Here is a 27,585-nt window from a genome sequence, read left to right on the forward strand (position 1 = left end):
GAGAAGTCCGACAAAGAATGACAGCAGAAAGAGAAGCATACTGGAACCAAGTGGCAGACGATCTTGAAGTGGCGGCATCCAAAAACGAGTACCGCACTCTCTACCGCACCCTCAGATGTCTGAGTGGAAAGACCAAATTGACTAGTGACAACATCAAGAATGCTGATGGGACCTTCGTGCGATCACCATCCGAACGCCTGCAACGGTGGAGTGAATTCTTCAAAGCTTTGTATAATCACGACCCACCTCAGGGACCGCCAGCAACAGCACTCTCGATCGACCCCCCTGAGGTCTCCATGGTCGATGTTGAGCCTACAGTAGAAGAAGTGAAAGCAGCCATACAATCCCTGAAGCATGGCAGGGCACCAGGAGTGGACCAAGTCACCACAGAAGCGATCAAAGCCGGGGGAGATGTACTGCTTCGCCGACTACACTCACTCCTCAAAACCATCTGGTGCACTGAACAAATTCCGTTAACATGGAGGAAAGCCATTATCGTACCGATCCACAAGAAAGGTGATAACCGGGACTGCAAGAACTACCGTGGCATCAGCCTCCTTTCCATCATCGGAAAGGTCTTTATGAAGATCATCCAGTCAAGACTGCAAAAACATCGCGAGCAAACCAGTCGAGAAGAACAGGCAGGATTTAGACCCGGGCGAGGATGCTGTGATCAAATCTTTGCCATTCGTCAGCTGATGGAGGAGAGGATCCGGTGTGGACAGCGAACTGTCATTGTTTTCATTGACTTTAAGTCTGCTTTCGACTGTGTCCACCGGCCTGCCTTATGGAAACTACTAGAGGTTGAACATGTACCTCGAAAAGTCATCACACTCCTCCAAACTGCATACAACGGTTTAACCAGCCAGGTGCGCATCCAGAACGATTTATCAGAGGAATTTACCATCCAAACTGGAGTCCGCCAAGGGGATGTAGTCTCCCCGTTGCTTTTCAACATCGTGGTTGACGCCATTATGAGGCAAGCATTCAGAAACAGACAGGGCATACAATATGACAAGGATCACTATGTGACTGACCTGATGTTTGCTGATGATAGTGATATCCTTGCCGGTAACGACGCTGAAGCCACGGACATCCTCTACGACATTGCCCGCATTGCCCGGCCATACGGTTTGAAGATCAATGCTGGTAAGACAAAGGCCCTGACAACAGATGGGTCGCAAGCCACCATCTATCTCGAAGGCGTCCAGATCGAGCAAGTGCAGGACTTTAAATATCTTGGGTCGCTGGTCCAAGAGAAGAAAGTTGCATCCACCATGGAAATCCACAGCAGAATTGGACAGGCGGCCACTGCGTTCGCCTCGCTCAAATGGTGTCTGTGGAAGAGGACCAACATTTCCACAAAGACTAAAATCCGACTCTTCCGGACTTTGATCCTTTGATTTGTCTCAAGTTAGATTTGAACAAACTTGAGGTATTCCAAATGCGATGCCTGCGGCAGATCTTGGGCATCTCTCTTCGCGACCGCATCACTAATGATACCATCCGCGCCAGATGCCAACAGCAACCAACCATTGCCGACCAAATCCAGAAGCGAAGGCTCAGATGGTTTGGCCACGTATGTAGAATGGGCACGAACAGAATACCATCCACACTCCTTTGGAGACAACGACCCACCCAATGGAGCATCCAACGGACCGCGCCTAGGAAAACGTGGGCCAAGCAAGTGGAAGATGACTTGAAGAGCCGACGTCTCGACCTTAACCAGGCCAGGACTGAAGCCATGGATCGTAAGGTATGGAAGAACATCACAGAGCAAGTCCGAAACCCTGCGGCACCTACAGCAGCATACTGGTTGCGTGGCCAACCGCCTCCCCCAGCTGCCAGCTAAGGACCAAAGAAGAAGAAGAAGAAGAAGAAGAAAGATGGTATTCATTGTCGAAAGCTTCCATGGCCCTCGTGGGTAGCACAGTTGGCAGGATCGCTGTCCTTCCCCCCACCAGGTGGAAAAGACCCGCGTTCGAGCTTCGTCGAGGACGGGAGGAATTTGTATAGGCTTTTTTCACAACGTAGGAATTAGTTGGTCTCAGGCGAGGGTAGCGTGCTTTTTTCGTCCGGAAACTCGGATTTTTATTCCAGCAAACAGAAAATTGACCACAGAACGCACGCAATTTACAGACTATTTACACGGAGCAATATGGCCTTAGTCGCTGATGCGATAAACCCTACAACAACTTCCATGTGAAGTTTAGAATTAAACAGTGTCTATTTTTTTATCTCTATTTAGTTTCTAAGAATTTTAGTTCTATATACAGTAGTTTATATAGTTTTATTTTGACAATGTAAAGGATTAGTATATATTAATCTCAATTACAGTTTAGTTGGTTGTATACATAGAAGTAACACGTACCCTGTTCCGACCTTTGAGTTTTTTCCTGTAGTTATAGGTCTCTACTACTGAACAAAAGTTAACTTCATCATAAATGCGTTTAAAAGAGAAATATTTGGAATCTGTTTCGCAAAAATCGCATGCATTAATGAACATATTCGAATGAATTTCCATAAAAGATCCGTAGATTTTTGAAATGATTTGCATGTATGGATTCCGATAATAAAGTAACCGGGATAATTCTTAAAAAATTATCGCTAATCTTTAGTGGATGTACACAACCGCACTGTACGCTCTTTCTGACTTTATACACAATGCAATGTCTGTGCCATGCCTAGAAATCATTAATGCCTCACATTTGCTATGAGTACCTTCAACTGATTCAAAATGAGATCCTTTCTTCAGTGTGGAAAATCAAAGAAACAGTCCACGGGCTAGATCAGCGGATGTTCCAATCAATCCATCCATCATGCATTTGTCATCCCCTTCCGGCAGATGAGTTGCCACTCTGTTCTCCACTCAGCCAATCTTGTTAAGTTCCCGGCCCATTCCTCTTGATGTTTTAGTAGTGTTATTTAATTATAGTTTTTTTGTGAAAGTCTATCTTTCTTGTGATGGAACAAATTCAGTGGATAATTCGTTTGATACCGAAAGAAAAGATCTGTATATTTTTTAGTGCGATGTGAGGGCACTACTGAAGATCTTCCAGATAATGATTTCCAGCAATACTTAAATGGAAGGTGTAAATATTGCTGGAGTGAGTGCATAAAGTCAGAAACAAAATAAGGTTACCGGTGATTATATTTATATATTTGGCAGAATTAGTACATTTAACTCCATGTTTATGTAGAAACTATAGTTCAATGGGTACAAAATATTGGTAAAAATTAATTACACCGAACAGATTTATTTATTCACAGTATATGATACGTGTTGTTTGATTTTGTATCAGGGTAAAAAATCATGTGTCATCAGCATATTGTGACTGTAAAATGCATGTATTTTATAGTCATTTGCCGGATGAAAAACCGAGTTTCCAGGAAGGGAAAAAATATCCTTAAAAGTTCCTCTGTCTAGACGGAAATCGATCCCACAGCGCTCCACACTATACGATGAAGGGCGTCATTTCGGATACACTTTGGTAACTATTATGTAGTCTAAGATTTTGAAATCTAATGTGGCCTGTCCTCTTCATTTTGTAGTGTAAAAACTAACCTTAATAGCCTACGTACAGGTTGATTGCGAGGTAGCTTTATAATTATAAACATTCCCTAACTCTTAACTGAATAAATTGAACTAAAAACACTTTTGGGCGGTTTCATATCTCTAAATCAGATTCAAATACAACCTCTAAGGCTTCCCGAAAGTGGATAGCTTAATTTTTTTAAATTAGGTTTCATGTTCTGTTCTATGTGCGAGGTTAATTAATTTCTTTCAGAAATTAATTTAATTAATTTTGATAAATTAATAGAAAGAAAACTAAAAAAAACACAAATTTTTCTGTGTTTTATAAGAAACTTCGAAATTAGTCAACTAAGAATAAGTGATCTGTTGTTATGACATCAAATGAACTTATGAAGTACCATACAGTACACTGTATTTATCATTTAGTAATAATGACTGCTATTTTGAATTTGGTCTGATGAATATTTTGATTTAATTTCATAAATAATGTAAACTGTTGAAACAATTGATTATCGTTTATAATACTGCAGTAAAATCTCGTTTTAATGAACTACATGGAAACTCGAAAGAAATATATATATGTATATAGTGGCTGAAGTTGCTAGAATACTCGTATCCAAAAGCGGTGTGCTGTGAAATAATAATTTAAAAAATGTAAAATGTTAATTTTTACCTACCAGATGTCTGGAGCAACCTCGTTAGCTGTGGGTTCAATTTGTTTAATTGAGAAAATATTTTAACTAATGGTAAATACTATCAGTCTACAACAGTTACGGCCTTGGGTCTCGTACAGACCAAAAATCCTGTCCTTCTTTATCGAAGTTCGTTAAAACGAGGGTATATTATGGCAATAAAATCGTTTTAACTGCAGTGAATCATTTAAACTTTATGATGGCTAAATTAAACTCTCTCATCACACGAAAATTGCTGAAATACTTGAAAGGTACTAACTACTCCTTCTACCGAGCAATTAAACAAATAATAACGTTAGTGGGTATTTGTGCATAAAAGAATACTAAATAAACAGAATATCTGCGTAAGTTAAACACCAAAGCAATTAATGCTGTCGAGCATTAGTACATTGTGTCTGTAAATTGCGTGTGTTCTGTGGTCGATTTGCTTGTTTGCCGGATGAAAAACCTGAATTTCCTGGCGATAAAAATCATACAAACTCGCCTTAGATCGACTAACTCAGCCACACTGTGAAAAATGCCCATAAAAAATTCCAAAAATAAACACTAAAGTTATCTACACACTTGAGCATTTTTTCGTGCAGATCAGTGCGTTTTGTTACGAAATATATTTCGTGGTTCAAGATTGAAAAGCATCAACACCGCTAGCATTTAAAAGGAACGGAACGTTCGATCCATCAGTTGTTCGTAACTTGTCTGAATATGGCGTCCTTCAACTGTTATGTAGTTCAATGAAATGAAAAAGTTCTTTCATTGCCAACTCCACTCCATTTTAATTATTTATTCGAGAACTGCCAACTAATCTTCAAACAGTAGTTGACAGGGCTGAATGCTACAGTAATACCACCTTCCGTTGAGCATTTCATGAAAACGCTCAAAAGTTCTCAAAGCTCGCATTACTGTGTTTTCTATGAAACACAGAAAAACTTTATAATTGGGTTATCAGTGGTTATACTACTGGGTATAACCATTGCTAACCCACTAATAGGACCTACCCACCCACCGATGAAGGGCCAAATGTACCGGAAACGGCCGGGTGGTGGTATCCATTGAAAATAAGTAGCAATAGTCTTCTCTAATGGGAAAGAATTACTTATTCGAATTAGTACAATGACAGGCAACTCGTTGTGAAGGTATTCACAATAAAGAAAACGCTGCCATTTCAACAAATTCAGTGATTTATTGCGTACAGAACTGATGCATCGCACTAAGCATTTACATTTGGAAAATTAACTCTCTACGCTGAGACCGAACAAAAGTTTCTTTTTTAAGAAATATTATTCAAAAATGTGATCTAAGAAATAGTTTACTGTAGCAGTAAACCTCTCTTGTTAGAACTATTACGCAAAATACCTCTCTTGTTAGAACTATTTACTTTTCTAGAATATATGCTGTGCCAAAACTACAGAGAAAAAAAAGAATTTACACAAATTATTTATATGAAAATGTTACAGAGAATAGTATGGTAGCGCAGTTCTATAAACCCATCTGCAGAAATTAAAGGTGGCATTTACAATCGGGATCCTACCCGAAAATGACGTCAGCGGATCTGAATGTGAAGAGGTGGTATAATGACATAACACACGACTAAGGATGGAATTACACTATTCCAAAGTTTACGTCGGCCAGAGAGACCATAAATGAGTAATTTAACAACGAATTTCCAAATAGTTGGCCTAACTGTGTGGAGAACCCATACGAAGATTGCCAAAGAAGGATCCAAAAGAACCCGGGAAGAACAGAAGTTGTCGCTACGCAAAATATTATATCAAGAGAGTTTCTACGGTCGAGCTGCCTCCCGCAAACTTTTCATCATGAAAATTAATGATGAGCAGCGGATGCAGTGATGTATTCGGAAGAAATGGCCCCTAAAGGTAAGGAAAAAGATTCTCTTGGAAATATTAGCTGACTCTCGATATATGCTCGATTTCGTGAAGCAGTGGATGTGTGGACGGATTCGTTTGGGAGAGTAATGTAACACTGGTGAACGGGTAGTTGAAATTCTCGACTTGAGCTCAACCGAACCAGTTTGGAATAAATTTAAACGACATGGTAGGGAACAACCCCACTCTGCTAATTTAAAACTGTTCTGCTGAAGGAAATGCTCATGTTGTATTATGTCCATAAATTGCATGTGTTCCCTGGTCGATTTGCCTGCTTTGTTCGATGAAAAATCATATTTTTCGGAATAAAAAAAAAGCCCATAAAAGTTTCTCTTCTGAAGGAATAGAGAAATATTTCTTGACCCCTGATATAAATTGGTATAAACAAATAAATTATCCTTAATACTTTCGGTAATGTAGTGTACATACGCTTCCTTCATGGAAAATAGTTTCAGTAGCGATTTATACCATTCTTGTTAGTTACTCAATACTCACTAGCATAAATCAATCAGTCTCACGTGATCTGATATGGTTAATTCGCGTTTGGCTGTTAAAGTTTCGAATTTTGGACACAAATTATGCTGTTCGTAATCGAATATATTGGCTTCAGTTTTATTTAAGCTCTTGGTCTAGCATTGCATCTACGAGTATTATTGTAGAATACTAGAATAACAAATTTCCCTTTCATTTAAATAGGGTGAGGCTCTTAAGAATCTCATTGAACTGCCTTAAAGAGTCAACCATAAATCTTTGCTTGAGGTGTCTCATTTGCACGTAGTAGCCTTACACCCGGTCCACACATCATTTCAATGGTCTTGACATTTCATGCAATGAGAATTATTTGAAATGAGAATAGAAACTACAAAGCAATAAAAAGTGAGAGAAGAAAAACCAGCCTGAAAATAAAAAATATATAAAAAGTTTCTCTGCGAGGAACCGAACAACAGATCCATCATACGCAAAAAAGGAAATTCATATCAACAGCGCATTGCTTTGCATCTCCACTGTCGATCTGGAAATTTGTTAAACTGGTGCTGGTTAATTAAGTTTCCGGAGATTAACTTTTTTTCTTCTTTTTTTTTTTGAAGCATGTACGCTCGAGCCTGTCATTTTATTACACTGTTTATGTGCAATTTTGCGTGAATCAATGTTCAAGTTGTCAAGACTTTTGCTTTTATTTGCTCTTACTGTATCTAGTTATCGATGATTTCCGAGTTAATAATCCATTAGATTGTGTTTCTCATGTTTTCACTACATGTCTACGCTATCCTACAAAACGTCGCGGGACATGTCTCTAATTTCAGAAAATTGTATGACTAAGAAATATGAAAATATTTTCCCAGTAAAGATGACCAGGGGTGGTTAACCGGGAACGCATTTCAAACGTTGAGGAACACATGGAAAATTGCAGTGGCCAAAATAGAAAACGACCTCAACTCAAATGAACATTTTAAACCCAGAATCAGGGACATTGACAAGATATTAGAACATTTATGGGATCCTCATTAGTGGAGCCCACGAATGCTCTAAAGGAGCAGCGAGGTACAATGCCCAGCTTTCTACCAGAAATTAATATAAAATCTTCCACAGTACACCGAACCATTATGACGAAAGGTTGGCTGTTAAAAAATTGTGATTAAATTTTTTGAATAAATGTTTTCTTATAATTAGAGTCCATGACGTTTTGGTAGGATAATGTGTATATTATACGTATTTCTGCGTAAATATTTTTGAAAAATCGAAATTTTCAGTACCTTTAGCCACCAAAAATTCTTGTGAAGAATTTTTGAAATTACATGGAGAAGGGAAGGAAACGAAACTAAAAGATTCGTTTTATTTTCGATTCCTATTGATCAAAAATAAATTAATTATCGCATGTTCCTTTATTCAGGTTACATTACACACAGAATATTTTGGTATGTAATCTAACCTGATGGAGGTGGGATTGAAATGGAGCTCGGAGTCCGATTTCTCGGCTTCAGTGTTACGTATCTTGCGTATTGTTTCATATAGAAAGATGTATTGAAATTTTAACAGGCTTGCTTAAAAGTATCGGTTACTACGAAGCTGATAAATTGCCGAATTATATTCTTAAGCTCGTTGCATAATACCTTTTAATTTAATGAAACACTCATTCTCACTGAGACGTGTACACTGAGATTGAAGTGCTCAGATATCTAACTTTCTTTTCGACGTAAGGTATCGATTTCATTAAAATGAAATGGTCCTCAATATATATCTCTTTTGGGAGGAGGTGAGAATGAAATGGAGATCGGAGACTGTTCGGCTTCAGCGCAAAATACTTGACAACACTTGGCAGGCCTTTCTGTATTAATCTTGTCTTAAGTGGGGACGCTCACTTAAATACCTAGATTTGGTAGCAATTCAACATTCGGATTGGACTTAAGTCCTTTAGTCTCCTAAAGGACTTAAACTGCAAAGCTTGCATTGTTTATGTAGATAAAAAAACTATTTGAGAATGTTTATTCTTGACAGTCTCAGTGAATCTTTTCAGTTTATTAATACGATAAGGATGAAAGTAAAGTAACAAAATGTGTTCTTTTCCAACTCGTATAACATAGAAACTTCTTGAATGTTCGTATTTCAACTTTCTGCCGTCAGAGAAGCTAAAATAAGGGAAGCACAATTTATTAAAACTATTCACACGCTTCTGTATAACTTGAGTTGAAGTGAAGGTATGCTTCTGTTGATAAGAAACGAACGTGTGAATGGTTTTCCTTCTTATATTTTAGTTAGTATTGTAACTGTACTTTTCTTTTTGCAAATGACTGACTGCCAAGAAGGTTATAGAAGTAACAAAGCGATCAATCATTATCACAGTCTAGTTCGGGATAATATTTTACTCCATGACTGAGTTAGTCGGTCTCAGGCGTGGATAAGACGATTGCGCCTGAAATTCTTGTTTTTCGTCCAGCAAATCGACCAGAGAACACACATAGGTGTAATATGTCTATATTATTACATATGTCCAATTTACGGACAAATTACACACTAGTCAGTGCTTGGGCAACCCTAATATGACACCTTTTAAATTCAGAGTAACAAAGATTATGATACTTTTATTTCTACTTTCTTTCGCATTCGGAATATCCTGGAATTTCACGTTCATAAATTTTCGGATGTAAAAGAAAGTAGAAATAATTGTACGTTCCACAAATATAACGCTGTGCTCAGTAATGCCTTACAATTCTTCGAAACGCCTTCAAGACAAGTCAATACAATTAGAGACACCAACCTGATTTTGTTTTAGTTACTCATTATAAAATACTTGAAGTAAAAGGCAGCAACGTCTTTCTAAAACGAGGTTTCATTTATAATTTGAACACTCGAAAAACATTTTGCAGATATACAAAAGGTTTAGATTACGTATCATCAGACTCTTAAAAGTTATCAGTTGAATATGATAGACGATGTTGAATCACAGAATTAATTGTACCATAGAACATTAGAATGCTGTCCCATGATATTGTTGTTGTAGGATTTTAGACCATATTACACCGGATATATTATGAATTGTGTATACTTTGTGGTCCATTTGGACGAAAAACTTCAGTTTCCGGGAATAAGAAACATTGAACCCTCGCCTGAGACCGTTGTGAAAAAACCCACAAACATTCTTCGCGTCACGAACCAGCGCCTTTTCCATCCGATATAGGGGAGGACGGTGCTTATACACACTGTGCTATCCCCGAGGGCCAAGTTTCATGACATACTCTTCTTTCTTAGGCAGCTCACACTGACAGCACGTATTTTTGAACATGCACTCTCCTGCCATTTACTGGCAGTCACTTGAAAGTTGGGTGGTTGTAGGGTGGCAGTGTCATTCCGCGAATTAAATGATCAGCCTTAAATTTTTAAATAACAGGTGAATAGAAATAGAGCTCGCTAAAATACCAGAGATGCTAAATGAAATCGAAGTTCCTGGCATTACTACTCCATTTTAGATGGTTATATCTCATTTCCACGACCCTCCTATTTAAATTTGCTGCCCTGCTACACCGTCTGTGAAGACAAGATTCTTCCCATCAAGACGAGAAGAAATGTTATGGCTTTATACCGCATGATAAACCACAAATTCTGGTTTATCATCCAATAAAACAAGGAAATGGACCATGGAATACACACAGTCTATAGATGCAATGCACTGATGCCTGATAGCCATAGTCACAAAATGGAAATTGAGCATTCCAGGCCACATTTCACTATTGTACACAAAGAACACCTGCTTTAGAAATGTGTCTTGGAGATGGATATTTCATTCGAAATCAAGAATTAAAGAACTTACATACGCAGAAGAAATACTTTTGAAAGTATCTCTGAAGGGTGAAGTGCTTATACTCATTTTGTCTGCTCATGAAGAGACATGTACAGAAATAATACGCAGTGATTTTTGAAAAATTAGAGGAATAAAGCCTGGTTTTCTCTGGAAATCTGATTACTTTCTTCTGAGAAAGTAATTTACAGACCTGAAAGGCACAAGAAATATTTTTTTCTCCCATATCACACGCAACATTTTTAATATTTTAAGTTCCCCAATTTCTGAAGTCAAACTTTGTTCAAACAATTTTCAGATACCGGAGGTACGATGTTAATTCTTCACGTTTCCTCTTCATCTTATTTATCTCAATTAATTAAAAATTAAACATAGTCTAATGAACACTTGAACGATTGAAAATGACTGGATCTACGTGATATAGGCCATCATTAATTGAACTATGGTACTTCAACCCTTGATTAAAAAGGGGTGTTCATTACTTGCTGTTAAAAAAAAAAAAAAGGCTCTTTATTTAACTAGTAATGTTGAGAACCAGTTTTATTATTTTCTTGAAAATAAGCTGATAAGTACAACGTTATGCTTAGTAAAGAAATATAGCTGGAAGTTGAACGTTTCAGAAGTTTTGAAAAGTTCGAATAAATAAGAACAGTTTCTATTTATTTCAGCCAAATAAACAACCAGAGTATTTGTGGCTTTCGTTTTTGTTAGCATTTGCGACTTGCTAAAACGTAAGAGGGTAAGTGTTCAAAGCAGATTCCAGTCATTCGAAGTAAAACTTGTACGTATTCAAAACGTGTACATTCTACTGAAATAATGCAGATACGAAAGGTGCGAGATCTTGATGGTCATAGTCATAAAATCCAATTCTGAAGTTTTCTTTTCGCTTTTATCAAACAGAAAATGATGAAGAGTGCAATTCACGGATCAAATAATGCCTACCAATTGCTAACTAGAAAGGGAACAGTACGTTTAATGTATGACAAAGTTTAATGTGAAACTGTTGAGTGTTTTTTTTTTTTGGATTCGTTACGCCTCGTTCTCATTTTATACGTGCCTGTCCTTATTTTAGTAAATAACTGTCCACTGGACTAAGAATAATAGAGTTGGTAGTTGCGTGAGGATCAGTTCAACCACCTTACTTAGAATCAATATGACGCTTGCCACTTTCAGTTTGCTATAATACCTTTTACGAATACAGGTTGCTACCTTTAAAAGATTAAAACAAGTACCTTTCTCTTCCTGCTGCGCTTTTCCTACTCTGCAGAAAAGGCCTTATTTTGCCCGTTATTTCGGTCGAAAACGTTTTGCTAATAAAGAGAAAATCTTACGAAGCTGAACTTATTTCGGCGCAATTTATATTACGCCGTTGGAAATTTAAAAAGGCAGATAACATTCTCAAAATTAAGTCTCCCTTTGTTTCTTGGATACGTAGTTATATCTCACAATGAAAGAATGTGGGCGTCTTTCTCTCTCAAAGAGCCAACAACAGCTTGATCCGCCGGGCATGTTTACTAGAAGAACGTAAGTGAATAATTTATACAAGCTTTTGGATAATTAAAACAAAATGGAGGCCGTCAGAGTGCGAAATTCTGAGACACTGATTCACGAAATATTTAGAAACGGTATGCAGTGAAATTTGCTTAATTTGGTCATGTACCAGGAACTATAAACGATATAGAAAAATATACAGTGTTTTTGAAAGGTCTTGTAAAACCTTGGAAGAATGTTCTACTGAGCGTAAGGATGAAAAAAGTCCTTGATGAAAAATTAACTTGAAACGCGTCCCTTTCAAGTAAATTTTTTTATTAGAGTAATTAATGCATGCTGTAAGTGAATCACGAGAACGTTCCTTTACGTCAGAGCAAATGTTCTAAATGGCTTCCTCTTGCAGAAATACTTGCCTAACAGCGTTTTCTCATTTATTGTCGAATAAGTGTTCCGATTTTGTTTAGCAATCACCCACGATCCGCCTTCGGAAAACTTGGGCATTACGAACCAGGTAGCGCAAACAAGAGATTTGAGGTATCCTTCCTAAGAAGAAATTCTCGTGAAATGAGGCTAAAATGTGCTGGAGCTCTTTCTTGAATGAACTACATTTAACGGTGAATTCCAAACAATGAAATTCTTCCAGCAATGCAAATAGTTCCGCCTCCATGAAATGCCTGTAATTTTGGCCACCGAGCGTAGATGGCACAAAAAAAATTGACCAATGGAGTAGTCACCAACGATACTAGCTCAAATGTTTAATCGCACTTTCAGAACGTGTTATAGGTAGAGTCGCTACTCACGAAGAATTTTCCATACAGTTGAATATGCAACTTCTAAACCCTCTTCGATCATGCCCTCGAAAGCAAGTGTTCGAACAGTTGTGTTTCTTCTTCAATCAGTGCTAATAGGCGAAAAGGATCTAGCCTCTCGAAGAAAGGCCTGACGTTAGCCAAGTGGTCAGGAGCGCGAGTGTAGTAGCACACGCTCTTTGAGTGGACCGGGGTTCAAGCCTTGACTGATAAATACGATTAACATTTGTATTGATTAATTTATTGTAAACTCCACTGACCTGGTGGTCGTGCCGGAGTATAAACAAGAACATTACATCGGTGGACTTCTGCAAAAGTATCCTTGACTAGACAGTCGTTGTAGAAAAGTTTCTCGGTAGAGACGCTGAACTTCACGTTCCCGCTTAATAAATGAATGTCTGCCTTTTCAGTGTTTCAGTTATTCGTGAAAAAATAATTACAAAATAGCAAACGGGTTTAAAATAACAGGAATAGTTATTCGCTGACAGATAACTTCAGGACATCTGATAAACAAACCAACTGACGACTCATTTAAAAAAAAATAAAAGACGCCTCATGAAGGAGTACATGGATTCAATCCAAAGCTTGTACATATGAACGGTAACGTCAGATATGCAAATGATTAAAATTAACTTATCATTTTACTTATTTACAGGCGTATTTTCATTCTATGAAAAAAAAGAAAACAGCTTATAACGTCGAAGTGAAGCATGTCCATATAAACTTTTTTCATCCCCATGTTTAGAAGAACAAGCTCCCAAAGTTTGAGACTTTTTAAAAATACCCTGTATACAGCGAAAGTCCGTTTTTACGAATGCTGCATGCAATGAGTATTTCAGTAACACGGGAGTCTTACCAAAAGTAACACACTCTAGTAACTCAAAAACTTAGGATTTATTGCTTCTCCTAAAAATCCTTGAAAATGCAAATCTTAAACGTTCTTGATCTGGGAACTAAATATTATTCTTAAGAAATATTTCAGGATTCGAGCCAATCTTTTAAAACCACTTTTTTTTACAAGTCGAGGTGTAACCATGTCGGCTCTGTTTTCCAATTGTGCCTTTGGTGAACAACGTTCTGTGATCAAATTTTTCTGGCCAGGGATCAAACCCTTCCAGATTCGCAGAAGAACATTCTTTTCTCTATCTTGTGCTAACACAATATGGAGAAAAGTGTATTAGTGAAAGAAAGGTGTACAGACAGGTGGAAAGATTTAGAAGTGGCAAAACAAGTGTTCGTTGATCGTTCAGACCGTTCAATAATTTCAGTATTTTTGAATGATCTTATTACTTCTCCCTCACCCATTTACAGTCCGGACCTCGCGACTCCAGATTACTTTTTTGCCTGTGTGAATAAAAACTTTAGTGGACGTCAATTTTCAGATGTTGGTGAAGTGAAGAAAAAGTCGTGCACCAGTGACTTCACTAACAACCAAAAACGTTCATCTTAGAGGGTATTAAGAAGCTTGTGAATGGATGTGAGAAGGGTTTGGAGAAGCAAGGGCACTAATGGAAAAGTAATGCAAAAATTTTCGCATATTTTCCTTTCTTAAAAAATAAATTATCTCTACTTATTTACTTTCGTCATTAGTTCAAATAATTTCGTCAAAAAACTTAATCCAAATAGTATTGAGATCTACATTTAATATAATGGGAACCTCCTGCCACTGTAATGGGACACCACACTTCTCCAAGCACTTTGAAGCTACCAGAGTCAAAATCAACTGTACTCTCTGATGCATTAAACAGGAATTCACAAATACAAACCTAGTTATTCAAAACAAGGTTTGTATCTCATCACCTTCTATGCCTCCTTCTTCCCGTCTGCAGGCCATCTTCTAATCGCCAGAAGACTCTTGGAATATAGTATTGGATCTTCTGGTTGTTAAAAAGTGTTAAGACAGTCATTCACAATCGTGAGAATGACAGTATCTCATTATTTTCAAAAACATTTTCGCCAAAATTCTGGCCGAATTGATCACCGCCAAGTGTACGCACGGGTATTTTGGAGCAGAATGCAGAATTTACTACGGGAAAACATACCCATCACAAGAAAAACCAACAGCTTCATTTTATAAAGAGTACCATAGATAGAATGTTCCTGCGAACACAATGGAAATCAATAACTAGCTTTCCATTAGTCTTCAGCAGCTGCCTTTGAACAATCGCTATAAGAAAGGAAATCTATGACCTGTACACGCTTCTTCTATAGCGGATGTGATGCCCTTCTCACTGTCCCTTCTACTTCGCTCTACATTGTTCGTTTCTAGATCTAAATGCAACAGGCTAAACTTTCTACCACTAAAATAGGTTCCTCCAGTTGGTCTGCTTTCCCTTCATCGCGGGTAAAAGTTTCACAAAAGAATAAATGTTTCAACTCGGCTGTCAATCAAAAACAAGTTTTCAAATGTATGTTTGTAAAATGGTTCAGACATTTCCAATAATGGTGATTATGGTAAATTGCACGATTAATTTGGTAGTTATTTAGAATTAGTGCCGAGGTAACTAATGCTGGGAGGCGTCGCTGTATGTCTAAGTTGCGTTCATTTTTGGGTAGTTTGCCTGTTTTTCATGGATGAAAAACCAGAGTCCTCTCGACTTCCAAATAAACTTGTATTCTTTATGTTATAAATAAAACTGTATGCATTAGAACAACCGAAAGCAATATGACTTATTTTACATAAAACCAAACGTTTTTTTTTTTAATATTGAAAGTAAAAACAAAGAATAAATAAAGTAATATCCCTATTGCTTAAAAATATAAGAAAACACCGGTGTTATAAGTGAATGCATGTGTATCTTTTAATACAGTTGATTAAATAAAAATCTCAGGGAGGATTATTTCCCACGAAAAGAGGGAAATAAGTTGGCCGGAAATAAAGGAGGGAAATAAAGAGGGAAATAAGTTGGCCGGAAATAAAGGAGGGAAATAAACGTATAAGTTGGCCTCTGAAGCACTGCATATTCGTTTAAAATTTTAAGACCGACTTAAATCGCCGAACATAAAACCCTAAACTTGAATTAAAGACATGTGTTCGGGGTTAAGAAAGTATAAATTAATACCAATATATTTGCAATTTATTATAAATATAAGTTACTGTTAAAACACAATTCGGCTCTTGTTATTGTAGAAGGGTTTTAGGAGTATCAGCGACTAAGACTATATTGCTCCGTGTATATTGTCTGTGTTCTGAGGTCAATTTTCTGTTTGCTGGACGAAAAGCCATGGTACCCACGCCTGAGACAGACTAACTCAGCCACGTAGTGAAAAAGGTTCATAAAAATTCCTCCTGCCATCAATGGGACTCAAACTCAAGTCTTTTCCACCCGGTGTGGGGGAGGACAGAGATCCTACCAATTGTGCTACCCACGAGGGTCGGCTCTTGTGTTCTTTGAACAAATGAGCATTTAGTTTATAACTGTAGAGTATATATTTTTATTTAAAGCCTAATCTTTCTTCCTTTTTCTCTGAAAATTCCTGAATTATTTGTTAAATTACAAGCTCTTTGCTACCCAACATTCAATGATACGTGTAGAACAAATAGAATTTGATGCTATGCTAGTTGGACTCTAATTTTGACGGTAAGCTAAAAAAAAACCGCTGGGCTCGAGTGGGTCCAATAGACTGAATTGGCCTAAGGTCGTCTCTGAATGTAAACTTTTTCAAGAAATCGCAGAAATGATTGAATTGAAAAATAAACAATGGTTCATAATGTCGATTTTACAGTAATACACTTCAACGTGAGGTGCGAAAGGTAAAAAAGGTAACAAAAGGAGATCGAAAAACATGATTAAGTACAAATTTTCGAAGCAAAAAATATAAATCGACGCTGGAGGATATGGTACATTCAGCAAATGAGAAATACCAGTGAGGTTGGTTACTAAATAATGCCTTAAACTGTGGAAACGAAATTGAAGATGACCAGAACACGTTAAATTATCTGAGACGTATAAATTGGATATAATCACTGAGCAAAAACTAAAAAATGGCCAAGGCTATGTCACAATCTTTGCTTGTGAAGACCGTGAAAACTTTAACTGCAGCATTATTTTCATTAACAGCTGAGAAATGTCCTCCTTAACACTGATTAAACTTTGCAAAGAATAAGACCAAAGATTTCTGTTTGAAAGTTTTCTATGAAGAAAAAAAAATAATTCAAATACTTAACTTATATAACGCGGGAAATCAGTGACATATTGATAAATAAATTTGAATGGTTCTCACTATATTTAAAATAGCTCTTCATCACTTAAAATGACTGCGAATAATAAAATTAAAAGCACAGGTTCAGATGAGCGCTGCAAGGTCATCGCAAGTGTATTAACGTCAACTGACTCAACTAAAGATCAAACTGTATGAAGGCGATATCTGTTGTGGTTAAAAGGGTTGCCAGGTAACTGCTATATACTGTGGATTCATCTACATAGGGTTCACTATGGCGCACTGTCTGCTGTAAATGATTTTATTCCCTTTGGCTTGAAGTTTATATCTCTCAAATTTCTTAAGCATATCTAACACAGTCATTTCAAACGTAATAAAATCAATAATGCGTTTATTCTTCAAAATTAAGTCGTGGTCTCGTTTTTAACAATCTTTTGTTGTCTTTGTGTTCTTTTAGAAGAGGACGGCGCAGCTAATTTTTGTACAGCGAAATTTAGAATGATTTTAATCTTCATAGAAAAAAAAAAAATTTCAATCATGCATTAAAATATCAAGAATCTCAAATATCACGAATGGAGCAAGGGTAAACATCAAATTTAGTCGACAAGAACAAAAGATTTCGATTTGAAAAATGCTTAAGTCACTTGCTTCAATGTTGAAAGACATTCGATAAACTTTTCTATTTCGGATTTCTAACAAAATAAATATTTATGAATATAAATAATGCATATAAAAAAATATCAGAAATCTGAAAGCCTTGAAAACGATAAAGGAATAATTATTTCATTTTGGTGCGGGGTCAGACTTTCTGAGAAGAAAGTCACCAGGCGACCTGTCACTCAATAACTATTTTTGGGTGGCACGTGCAGCCAGCGAGTTTATACTCATATTTTAAGAAAATATTCTGAATTAAATTCCCTGCTTAGACTAACGTGTGTAATGCATTCCAGGAAAAACTCGCGTTAGTCGAATTAATGCTAATCGAATAATTTTTCCCCATAAGCACAATGTTATAATGGGAGGTTATGTCCCTGATGGACCTGGAAAAAACACAATTTTATTATTGAAAGAGGATTTCAATAGTAAATTAGTATGGAAAGTATAATATTTCCGTGATAATGAGAATTGATTACATAAACGTTTAAACCCTACCTTCAAATATGCTCCATTTAATCTACTAGCTAGTAGTTCTTAATCCGGAGCGTATTAATGTTGTTTACGTCTAACTTATTGACATCATTTAAATTTTAAACGTTCAACTGAAAAACTGGTTAAGGGTTTAAATTTTAAACAATTTTGCATTTGTTAATTTTATGTTTTAGATTTTGCGCATTGTTCACGTGACTGCAGATTATTTCACGCGGAGTTTAGTTCACGCGGAGGTTCACGTGACTGCAGATTATTTCTTCTAGTGGTGTATGGAAGCTGCAAGGGATATACGAGATTTTAAATGCCCACTACTAGATCTCTGTTGGCATTAAATCCGAAGATCCAGGTGGGAAAGCATGAACAGATAGACAATTATCCTTTCTTGGAAATATTCCAATTTTTTTCACCCATTAAGGACTGTTTGGCAGAGTTCCATTCTGTATAAAAACTGTTGTTTGCAGTATTTGACATTCCTACAGGGCGAGTATAACACGCAATGTTAACAGCGTGAGATACCTTGCAACGGTCATGCTGCACTTCCTTGTGCAGTCAACATTCTCAAGAAAGACAAAACGTTACAAATGAGGTAAAAATAACCATCCCCGAAACATGATTGTTGAAAGATGTCTTAAGGACTCAGAGTTCCAAGGCGTGAACAGGAATTTTTTTTTGGATGGAACCACTATCGAAGTTTATAAAACGTAATAGTTATGGGAGGGGACCTATGTGGTGAAAGAATTTTCGATTATATTTACTGTTTTAGGGACTTAGGATCAAAAACAACCACGAGATCAGTATGCTTATTGACGATGGGGATAGGAGAATTACATAGTGTTGGCTGAATATAAGGCGTTTTCTTTAATGAGAATATCATAAATTCAGGCTGGATTTATGATATTCATAAATCAGGCTTTTCTGGATTTATTTTTAGGCTTTTCTGGATTTATTTTTAGTCCGAACTGGTTGAGGTAGTTTGCAAATTCCAGGAGTATATTGTTAATTGATGCTGTTATCACGAGAAGATCATCATGTGGGGAAATCAGTGAGGGGTTTCATATCATCAGCATAACATAAAGTATCATGCCTGGACTCAACAAGCGGAGAGATAAGCGCTGTAAACAACAGTCCAGATAAACAGGTAATTAGCAACTGCATGACTGCTTCATGAAAGACTTACTGCTAATTTCTGGTGAATATTATTTCCAAGCAGGGTTTCTCAACCTGTGGTCCGCGTTACTTATGAAAGAAGTTTGAGGACGTTACAATAAAACAGAGCGTTCTGCGGTGGCAACGATACCATTACCAGTTATGGGAAATACAGGAATACCTACAACCTAACGTATTTAACATATGCTAAGTACGAATACATATAATCGTAATTTGAAAAGTAGGCATTAATGTTTGTTGTTTATTTGGTTTTTAGGAGCATTGGCAACTAAGACCATATTGCTCCGGGGATATGCGGTGGTCATTCCCTGACCTTTCCGCATCCTCCGTATTTGGTGGTCATGGGCTCAGGTGGTGGCCAATGTTCCCTGCGGGGTGCGGGTGGAGGTCATGACCTCACCCCTGGGGAGTTTATTCGTAGTGACTTTGTACACCACCCCCCAGGGGTCTAATTAAGAAGCGTGTGCTACGCACTGCTGCTCCTTCCCACCTGGCTATGGAGGCGCCAGACATTAATATATTTGTACGTTTAATATTTTTTGTGGTTACGAAAAAAAAAACTTAAAAAGGATATTCTCCATGTTTATATGTTTCTTTTTTTGTGGACGACATACGCAAACGGTATTGAAGACAGCATATGTCCATTGTGTAATAAAATAGCCTTAAGGCTAACCTTAGAAGTGTCTAGAAATAGTTGCGATTCTTCGGGAACGTGCCTCATGTTCATTGCTGCCATCAACATCCTTACAAACAGTGAGTTCACCTTCTGTTTGATATAATTAATCATAATCTTTATTTCGAGTACGAAATGTCACTTTCACAGAATGATCTAGAAGATTCTACTTTTGTAGCCTAGAGGTCAAAAGCTCTGCCTTATTCTTCGGCAGTTGGAGATCCCTGATGAGGTCATTAAGCTCAATTTCTGTGATCCTATGTGGATTAGAAGGATAAAGGTTCGAACAAAATGGTGGATTCCTTGACGTAAACGGCTGCTGTTCTTCGTGTATATCAAGTTGTTATTCATCAGTGTCTTCCTCAGAGTGTACAGAAAATCGGTGAGGTGGTTCAAGAATAGGTAATACTTCACCATGAGGCACAGGACGAACTGCAGATGGTATACTTGGGTACGTCACTGTCCACTTTTTCTTCATTGTCATCCCTTTTCTAATAGGATGGCACCATACAGAAGTAACAGTCTGTGACGTGATTTGTTGGCTTCCTCATGGGCACTGCGAAAGGCACAAAACGTCCCTTTCGATTCACCTACGGGTTAAGTTTTGATGAACAGGTAGTGCAGCATTGTGTGGAGCCCAGTTATTGTCTTTTGCACCCTACTTTACACCCAACGTAGAAGAAGTAGACCTTTTTTTTATGACTCGAGTTAAGGAACGCTTTCTTGAAGCTAATGACTTCTCCACATACGTAACAGAGTCATCGAGACTATTTACACAATTACGGGGCATATTAATCTTATATGACACAAATACTGCTCAAAAAGTAGGAATCTCACAGAGAACAACAGTTAACTGAGAACAAATCACCCAACCGTTTTTGAGGATTACTCCAACAGAGTGAGTTGAAGACGCATTTGAGGAGACAACTTGTCAAGTGATGTAAAGCGAGGCAACATTTCCTATCATGTGATAAGAGGGGTACTGAGACTGCGTTGTTACCATGCGTTCTGTCAAGAGCCTTAGTTGATAATGTAGGGTAACTCGCTAATATGAGACCAACTGTAATTCGAAAACAAGAGCCAATCGACAAATTTTAAAGTGATTTTCGTGATCGGCAGCTTAAATTAGTCAAGATTGGGTATTTTCGTTACATTTTACATGTTCACCAGTAATCTTGTGTGGTCTTATATCGGAACGTATATATGCACAAGTACCACCTTTGAAGCGAATGGAATCGTACAGCAAATAATTATGACAACTGGTGACATAATTATGACAGACAGTGGTTGAATCAATCGATATAATCGGTCTCAGGCGAGGGTTGTATGGTTTTTTCCTCCCGGATACTCGGGGTTTTCTTCCAACAAACAGAAAATTGACTTCAGAACACATGCAATTTACAGACAATATACGCAGAGCAATATGGGCTTTGCCGCTGATGCTCCTAAAACACTACAACAACAACAATCAACCGATAATTGAGATACCGTCAGAAAAAGTAGGGCTCGGCAGACTGTAAGTGAAAATAGAAATCATTGAGATTGGAACTGAGACCACGTATATTTTTAAAATAAACAAGGAAGTGTTTAGGCGGTTTAGATCTTTTTACAGATAAGTTTGTTCTGTTAGTTTGATTATTCATGATGTATTCAGTAGTATGAAAAGTGCGGAGGACATGAAGTACGAAGTAATGAAATTTTTTGGATATAGCATACACACGGCAAGAATATACCTAGCTCCTTGACATAACTCGTCCTCGACAATTCCTCCCCTCGGAAACATACTACTCAAACTCTCTCCATCACTATCTGGCAGAGAGAAGTAGCGAGATTATACACTAGCTGATCCAGATGTCGCCTAGGGCGTTGCAATAAGTTCAGTCCGGTGAAATAACTAGCGACTTGCCTGCGAACACTGTTTTAGAGCTGTAACATCGAGGAAGATTGTATCTCGCTGATGCCCATCATAACCTCAAAAGACATCACTCATGATAGAAGAGCTGGGGGTTTCCGGAGCTTTGCTTTGGAGACTAAACGTGGGTTTCACCAGATCAAGCCTCCAATAAACAAAGTGGTGGTATTGTGCACAGGTTAATGAGAGTCATCTATCACCTAGTGAAGGTGGTAGGCTCCTGTCAGTCATGATTTTAGGTCTATCTAGTCGTTTTTTGCTTATTGATGCTCATTCACATGAAGCATTAACTTCCATTTCTCCAGCAAGTTGCCAACTTGACTTAGAAATGTTTAATTTTTGAACAATTGCATGAGCAGAAGTTTAACTCCATGACATTCAAATGTCATTGTTAAACTTTGTTACTATTTTCTATACTCTCATGTTTGGCGTACATACTTGAAATGAATTCCGGGCAGACCGTTCGTCAGCTTTATAGACCAATTTTTTTGCATATTTTGTAGTTACACGCGATTTCCTGCAATCGGAGGAGTATCCAATGGCCAAATTGTTCTTTTAGTTAGTTTGTTTGGGTTTTAATGGAGCATCAGCAACTAGGGCTCTTTTAGTGGTAGTGTGTGTAAAGTAACAATGGCAATCGCTGAAGAGGTGGTATAGGAACTACCACGAAATATCCGAGAACTATCTGTAATTTCTTTAAGAAATTAAAGACATATTTTGCTCTTAAGCATGTTCAGGGGTTTAATTTTGCAACCGCCTCCAGGTCCTTATGAGTATATAGGATTAGTATATAGGTTTATGCGTAAATTTTGCTAAAAGCATCCAGACACTACTGGGAGTTTGAAAATACTAACCAAGCTTGCTATTTACGTGTGAGGAATAAATAAAAAGATAAAGAAAATAAAATAGATAAAAAGACTACTTTCTCGCTAGAAATAATTAGAGCAACCAAATACATTACACGAGTCGAGGGGTTGAACTTAGCAACTTCCAACCGGGCAGTCGTCATAGGATGCTATAGTAGCAATCATCTGTTCGCGCATTGCATAAGAACTGTAACACCCTATAAATAAAACTTGATGGAAGTAACAGCCAGAAAGCGTTCAGTTAGATCTTAGAAATTGGCGGAATGAAATCGGAGAGCGCACAAAAGATCTTGTCAGTCTTCATCGAATACTGTTGGAAGTTATTCACCAGATGTGTCCTCTCAGCTGTGAAGTTTGGCGGAGGTGGTGCCACTTTTAGGGTCGTTTCGCGTTGTTTGGGCTTGGACCAGTGGTTGTCGTCCTTGGAACAATGAATGACATGTGGTATATTTATATTCTGAACAATTTCACTATGTCACCAGTGCAGGAAGAGCACTATGGGGAGCGCCTGCCTATAGAGCCTTAGTTTTAAGATATGGGCGTGCAACAGCTTCATTGATCTTCGCAGAGCTACGACCCTAACCTCATTTAATACATTTGAAGTGAATGTTTGTTTCGATTAGTTTTATTTCTGCCATGTCACCACGCACGCAATCAGCAGCTGAACTGACCATTCTGTTGAAGAAGGAATGGACCAAATACCGCCTTACCGCCTGCCCGTTAAGAAATATTGGTTCAGTCTATCGACAAGGATACCATCCGTATCACTGAAGTCAAACGTGGACAAAAACATTATCAAATACTGTATTGATAACCTCGAAACATGCAAATGTCCTGTTACTTTGGGCAATTTTATATATATATATAAATATAAAGTTATATTTAAGTTATAAAGTGAAATTATAATAAAGTTATAAAGTGAAAGTTAGCATATTAAGATTAAAGTAATCGATGCTCCCAAAGAACTCCCAAAATAACAACTAGCCACGGAAGTCCGCTATAACTAGAATTGAGAAAAATTATCGTTACATTCGAGTTACAATCTTTTCTATACTCATTTTTAAGTCAATCCGTTATAATGATCTTTCATTATAATGGATAGACTTTTATTATCCTATTGTTGCAACCAAACAGGATAATAAAATAAATATGTACTGTTGATGTATAGTGTTTTGCATAACTTGCACAATGTAAATCCACACTTTCTCATTTATTTTCCATTCCAATAACTTTTATTTTAAAATGTACCTTACGTTTCACGTTTCCGGTACTATTATGATTAACAAAGGGAAATCTCGGCAAGGAAGGCTGGATTATTCAGCTTTTTTTCAAAATTCATTTCCCATGAAAATAGCGCTGACAAAATTCTATCACATGTAGCTCGTTTCCAAATGCGCATTTCACGCTGCAACGAACATATCAGCCAACTAATCTTGGTCACTGAAGCAAATTGGAACCAGGAAAGCAAGTCAAGTTGGAAGGCTTCGTACTTGCCCAAGTTTCAGACATCAGCTGCGATCATATAAATTGTTTTCAAAACATCATAGAACTGCGCCAAGTTACATTAACAACGGTTAAAATTAAAAGAAAGTGGTCGGTGTTCGTTGGTTGTTGTAGGGATTTAGGCGCATCAGCAACTTAGTGGAAAATTGTAGTATATATAACGTCTGTAAATTGCGTGAGTTCAGTGGTCACTTTGCTGGAAATCTCGATTTTCGAGGAGAAAAAAAAAGTTATCCTCGTCTGAGACAGACTAACAGCCACTTTGTGAAAAAGACTTAAACTCCTCACATCATTGACAAGTTTCGAACTCAGGTCTTTTCCATCCAGTTTGGTAAGGACGGTGATTATACCAACCATGCTACCCATGAGGACTTGGGTGTACATGCTAATTTAGAGGATCAATATCCGTGGAAATACTATCTACAAGAAAATAAGTATAGCAAATTCTTCCTTTGGATATACATATGCCAGAGAAGCCTATATTCTATTCCAAATTATAAAAAGTTGCTTATTCCGCCGAGGTAGAGAGAAATTAGGTGGATAGAAACATCTGTATGATTAAAAGTGAAGTGAATCAGTGAACGAGACAATTCATAGATCCAAGTAATCATTCTCTTTTTTTGGAGAGATTCCAGGATTGCTATGAAAACCACTCCCAGATGTAGGTGTTAAAGTAGGTTCGGACTTTCAATTTATATAAGTTAATAGTTCAGAAGAAAAGTGACGCCAAGGGCGATAGAAAAAAAAATCGATTATATGCCGGGCATACTTTATTCGAAATTGTAAAAAAGTGGCTTATTCCAAGTTTGCAATAGATGGTTTCAGCAAGGAACCAGAAAGTATTTGAATAAGAGGCAAAATTTTTTCATTAGATCTTTTCGAAGTCAGTTTTAGAGTTACTAATAACTTATTATAGGCTAGATAGCATAGCGGGGGGGGGAGATAACTGAACACAGCAGTTTCAATCAACTACTTTTGGGACGCATTACTACTTTAAGTAAGCGAATGCGGGGAACGTTCTGCTAGATCAAGAGATTGACTCGAAGAACTCAGCGCTAAGGCTTAGTCTTATGTCTAACTTAGAGACAAAAACAGTTATTCACGATTCCGCCTAGGTTGCTAATATATTTTTAAATTGTATATCACTTGAACAGATGAATCCGCTAGTCCGCTAAAATTAACAAAAATATTAGCTATTAGTTGGAACCGTGGATTAACAGTATTTATTTATTTAGTTGGACATAAGATCAAGTCTTAGCACCAAATTCTTTTCTTCGATCTTTTGAAGAACGGTGTCTGATCGTATACGTAACTCAGTAATGGGATCCAAATGCTCTCGTAGGTAGCACAGTTGGTATAATCACCATCCTCCCTTCACCGGGTGGAAAAGAACTTAGTTCCAATCATGTTAATGACGCAAGGAGTTTTTATGTGTCTTTTCTCACAACGTAGCCGAGTTAATCGGTCTCAGCATAACTTTTTCTACCGGAAACTCGGGTTTATCGTCCAGCAAACCGACTACAGAAAACACGCAATTTACAGACATATTATATACAGCGCAATATGGCCTAAGTTGCTGATGTGCCTAAAAACCCTACAACAACAGAAAGAAACACAGAGGATGAAAAAAAGTCAACACTAGATCATGATCTCAGTTACTTATAACAGCACACGATAATCTACATTAGCTTAGTTAGATTTCTTCAACTCTCATTATTCTTTTAAGTTGGGCATATGCACTGTAGGAATATCAAGTCCTACCATTAGGGGGGGGGGAGAAACAGAGACTTTATGGAAACTACAAGGTGATTTCAATAAGCCCGTCACGGCCAGAGGTTCATAGGCTAGACTGTAAAATAAGACATTTTACATTAAGTTTACTTGGATATAATACAAAAATCAATAAACTAGAATTTAGAGATGTGGTGGTAATTTACTAGTTACTTAATATAAAACAAAAGATCAACTGGCAATGAATAAGATTAAAAAATATACAAATTTACATCCTCTAGGAACTGCATATTTATTAGGACCTCATTAGTATGGCAATTCTATGAAAGGCACTAGAGAATCAATTCTATATCACATTACATGGAGTTTTACTTCTGTATCACATTACTTTGGACTGTTGTTCCATTAAATTGGACTCCCGCAGCTTAGCGAGTGGTTAACCATCATTATAACAGCGTTCGAAGACTTTCACTTATCCTTCATCGTATAGAGATGAAGGTGATAATATACGGCTTTCATATTTGGGTCAGAAGCAAACTTATTTAGGTCTAGCCATTGCACGATATGTAGTGGTGATTCCCAGTGTTAACTGTTAAATACTTAAAATGGTTTAAGTAGATCTTTTATATTTATTAGTGTATTCCTTTTATTGGCTTGAAATGTATATAAAAATTGTTTGGTATTGCAGAGATGTTTATTGCTTAATTGGCAATGTCCTATATCTAAACTATTTATTCGGATAATGCAACTTACCTATACGTACGTTACAAGCAGGTAATAAATGTACAAAATGAGTTATAATTAAAATACGCCACTTTGGAGGTCTGTATATTAAACAATTTATTCATTGTACAGAACTGAAATTTGGAAAGGACAATATGCAGAACAGGAGGAAATAAGAGAAATGAAAAAATAATTCCAAAGAGAGACCCTGGTGAAAGTAGAGTTGTATGCTAGGCACGCAAATCAGACACCCTTGGCCTGGTTAATTTGATGTGTTTGTGAAAAGGCCACAATGACAGTAGTCAAGAAAAGCCATAAAAAGTCGAACTGAAATAAGGAATCCTGCACTGTTCGTGAAACACTGTTCACAAGTTCTGTAATTCGTTAGCTGTCCGGGAATATCACCACTTGGTAAATGGGTTGCACAGAACAATGAAGATGTTTGATGCAACAGGAGTTGTCTATAATCCATGGCAAACAACGACGGATCCAGTGAAAACTCTCACTAAAAGAGGCAGTTTGCCAGTTTTATCCTGTCCGAAGGCTTCCTTGTGTCCTAGAGACAAGAGGAAGCCTTCACAGTTCTGCAAATTGCTGAACCAACAGGACGACTTGTATCCAACCATTTGTGTATAGAAGCTTCGTGAGGTTTTTTTTATGCACGATGACCAGCTGTCTGTGTTCCATTGACTCATATACCAGACAATCCGTTTAAATAAATGCCAACAGAATGTCGATTGGGCCAAGGAGAAAATAGACCATGGTGTTCTGATGAGTCAAGTCTGCAATAGAATTTCCAAGTGAATTTGCATATGAAGGGAACAGAAAAAAAAACCAAATGCCATCCCCCTAATTTCGTGAAAAGGATCAAGTTTGGAGGTGATAGTTTGATTGTATGAGCTCTGATCATTATCTATTGTAATATAGCTCTCCAATAAGCAACTCTCACGGCTGTGTGATTTCGAAATGCGATCGTTGATCCTTATGTTTCCTCTT

The 27,585-nt window shown here is 37.4% G+C and overlaps 1 protein-coding gene across 6 annotated transcripts in view; it reads left to right on the top strand.

Moving 5' to 3' along the window:
* Positions 1-27,585, top strand: part of Shal (Potassium voltage-gated channel protein Shal) — a 264,104-nt gene that overhangs the window by 217,748 nt on the left and 18,771 nt on the right. Inside the window, exon 6 of one of the 6 annotated variants that reach the window (XR_016547417.1) lies at positions 3,360-3,491. The exons of the other annotated variants lie outside the window; for them this stretch is intronic. The gene's annotated coding sequence lies outside the window, so the exon portion shown is untranslated. The remainder of the gene's footprint in view (positions 1-3,359; positions 3,492-27,585) is intronic. 6 annotated transcript variants of the gene reach the window in all.

Source organism: Mastigoproctus giganteus, chromosome 9 (assembly GCF_048544385.1).
Source record: "Mastigoproctus giganteus isolate SK-2022 chromosome 9, ASM4854438v1, whole genome shotgun sequence".
In the NCBI taxonomy this organism is placed as follows: Eukaryota; Metazoa; Arthropoda; class Arachnida; order Uropygi; family Thelyphonidae; genus Mastigoproctus; species Mastigoproctus giganteus.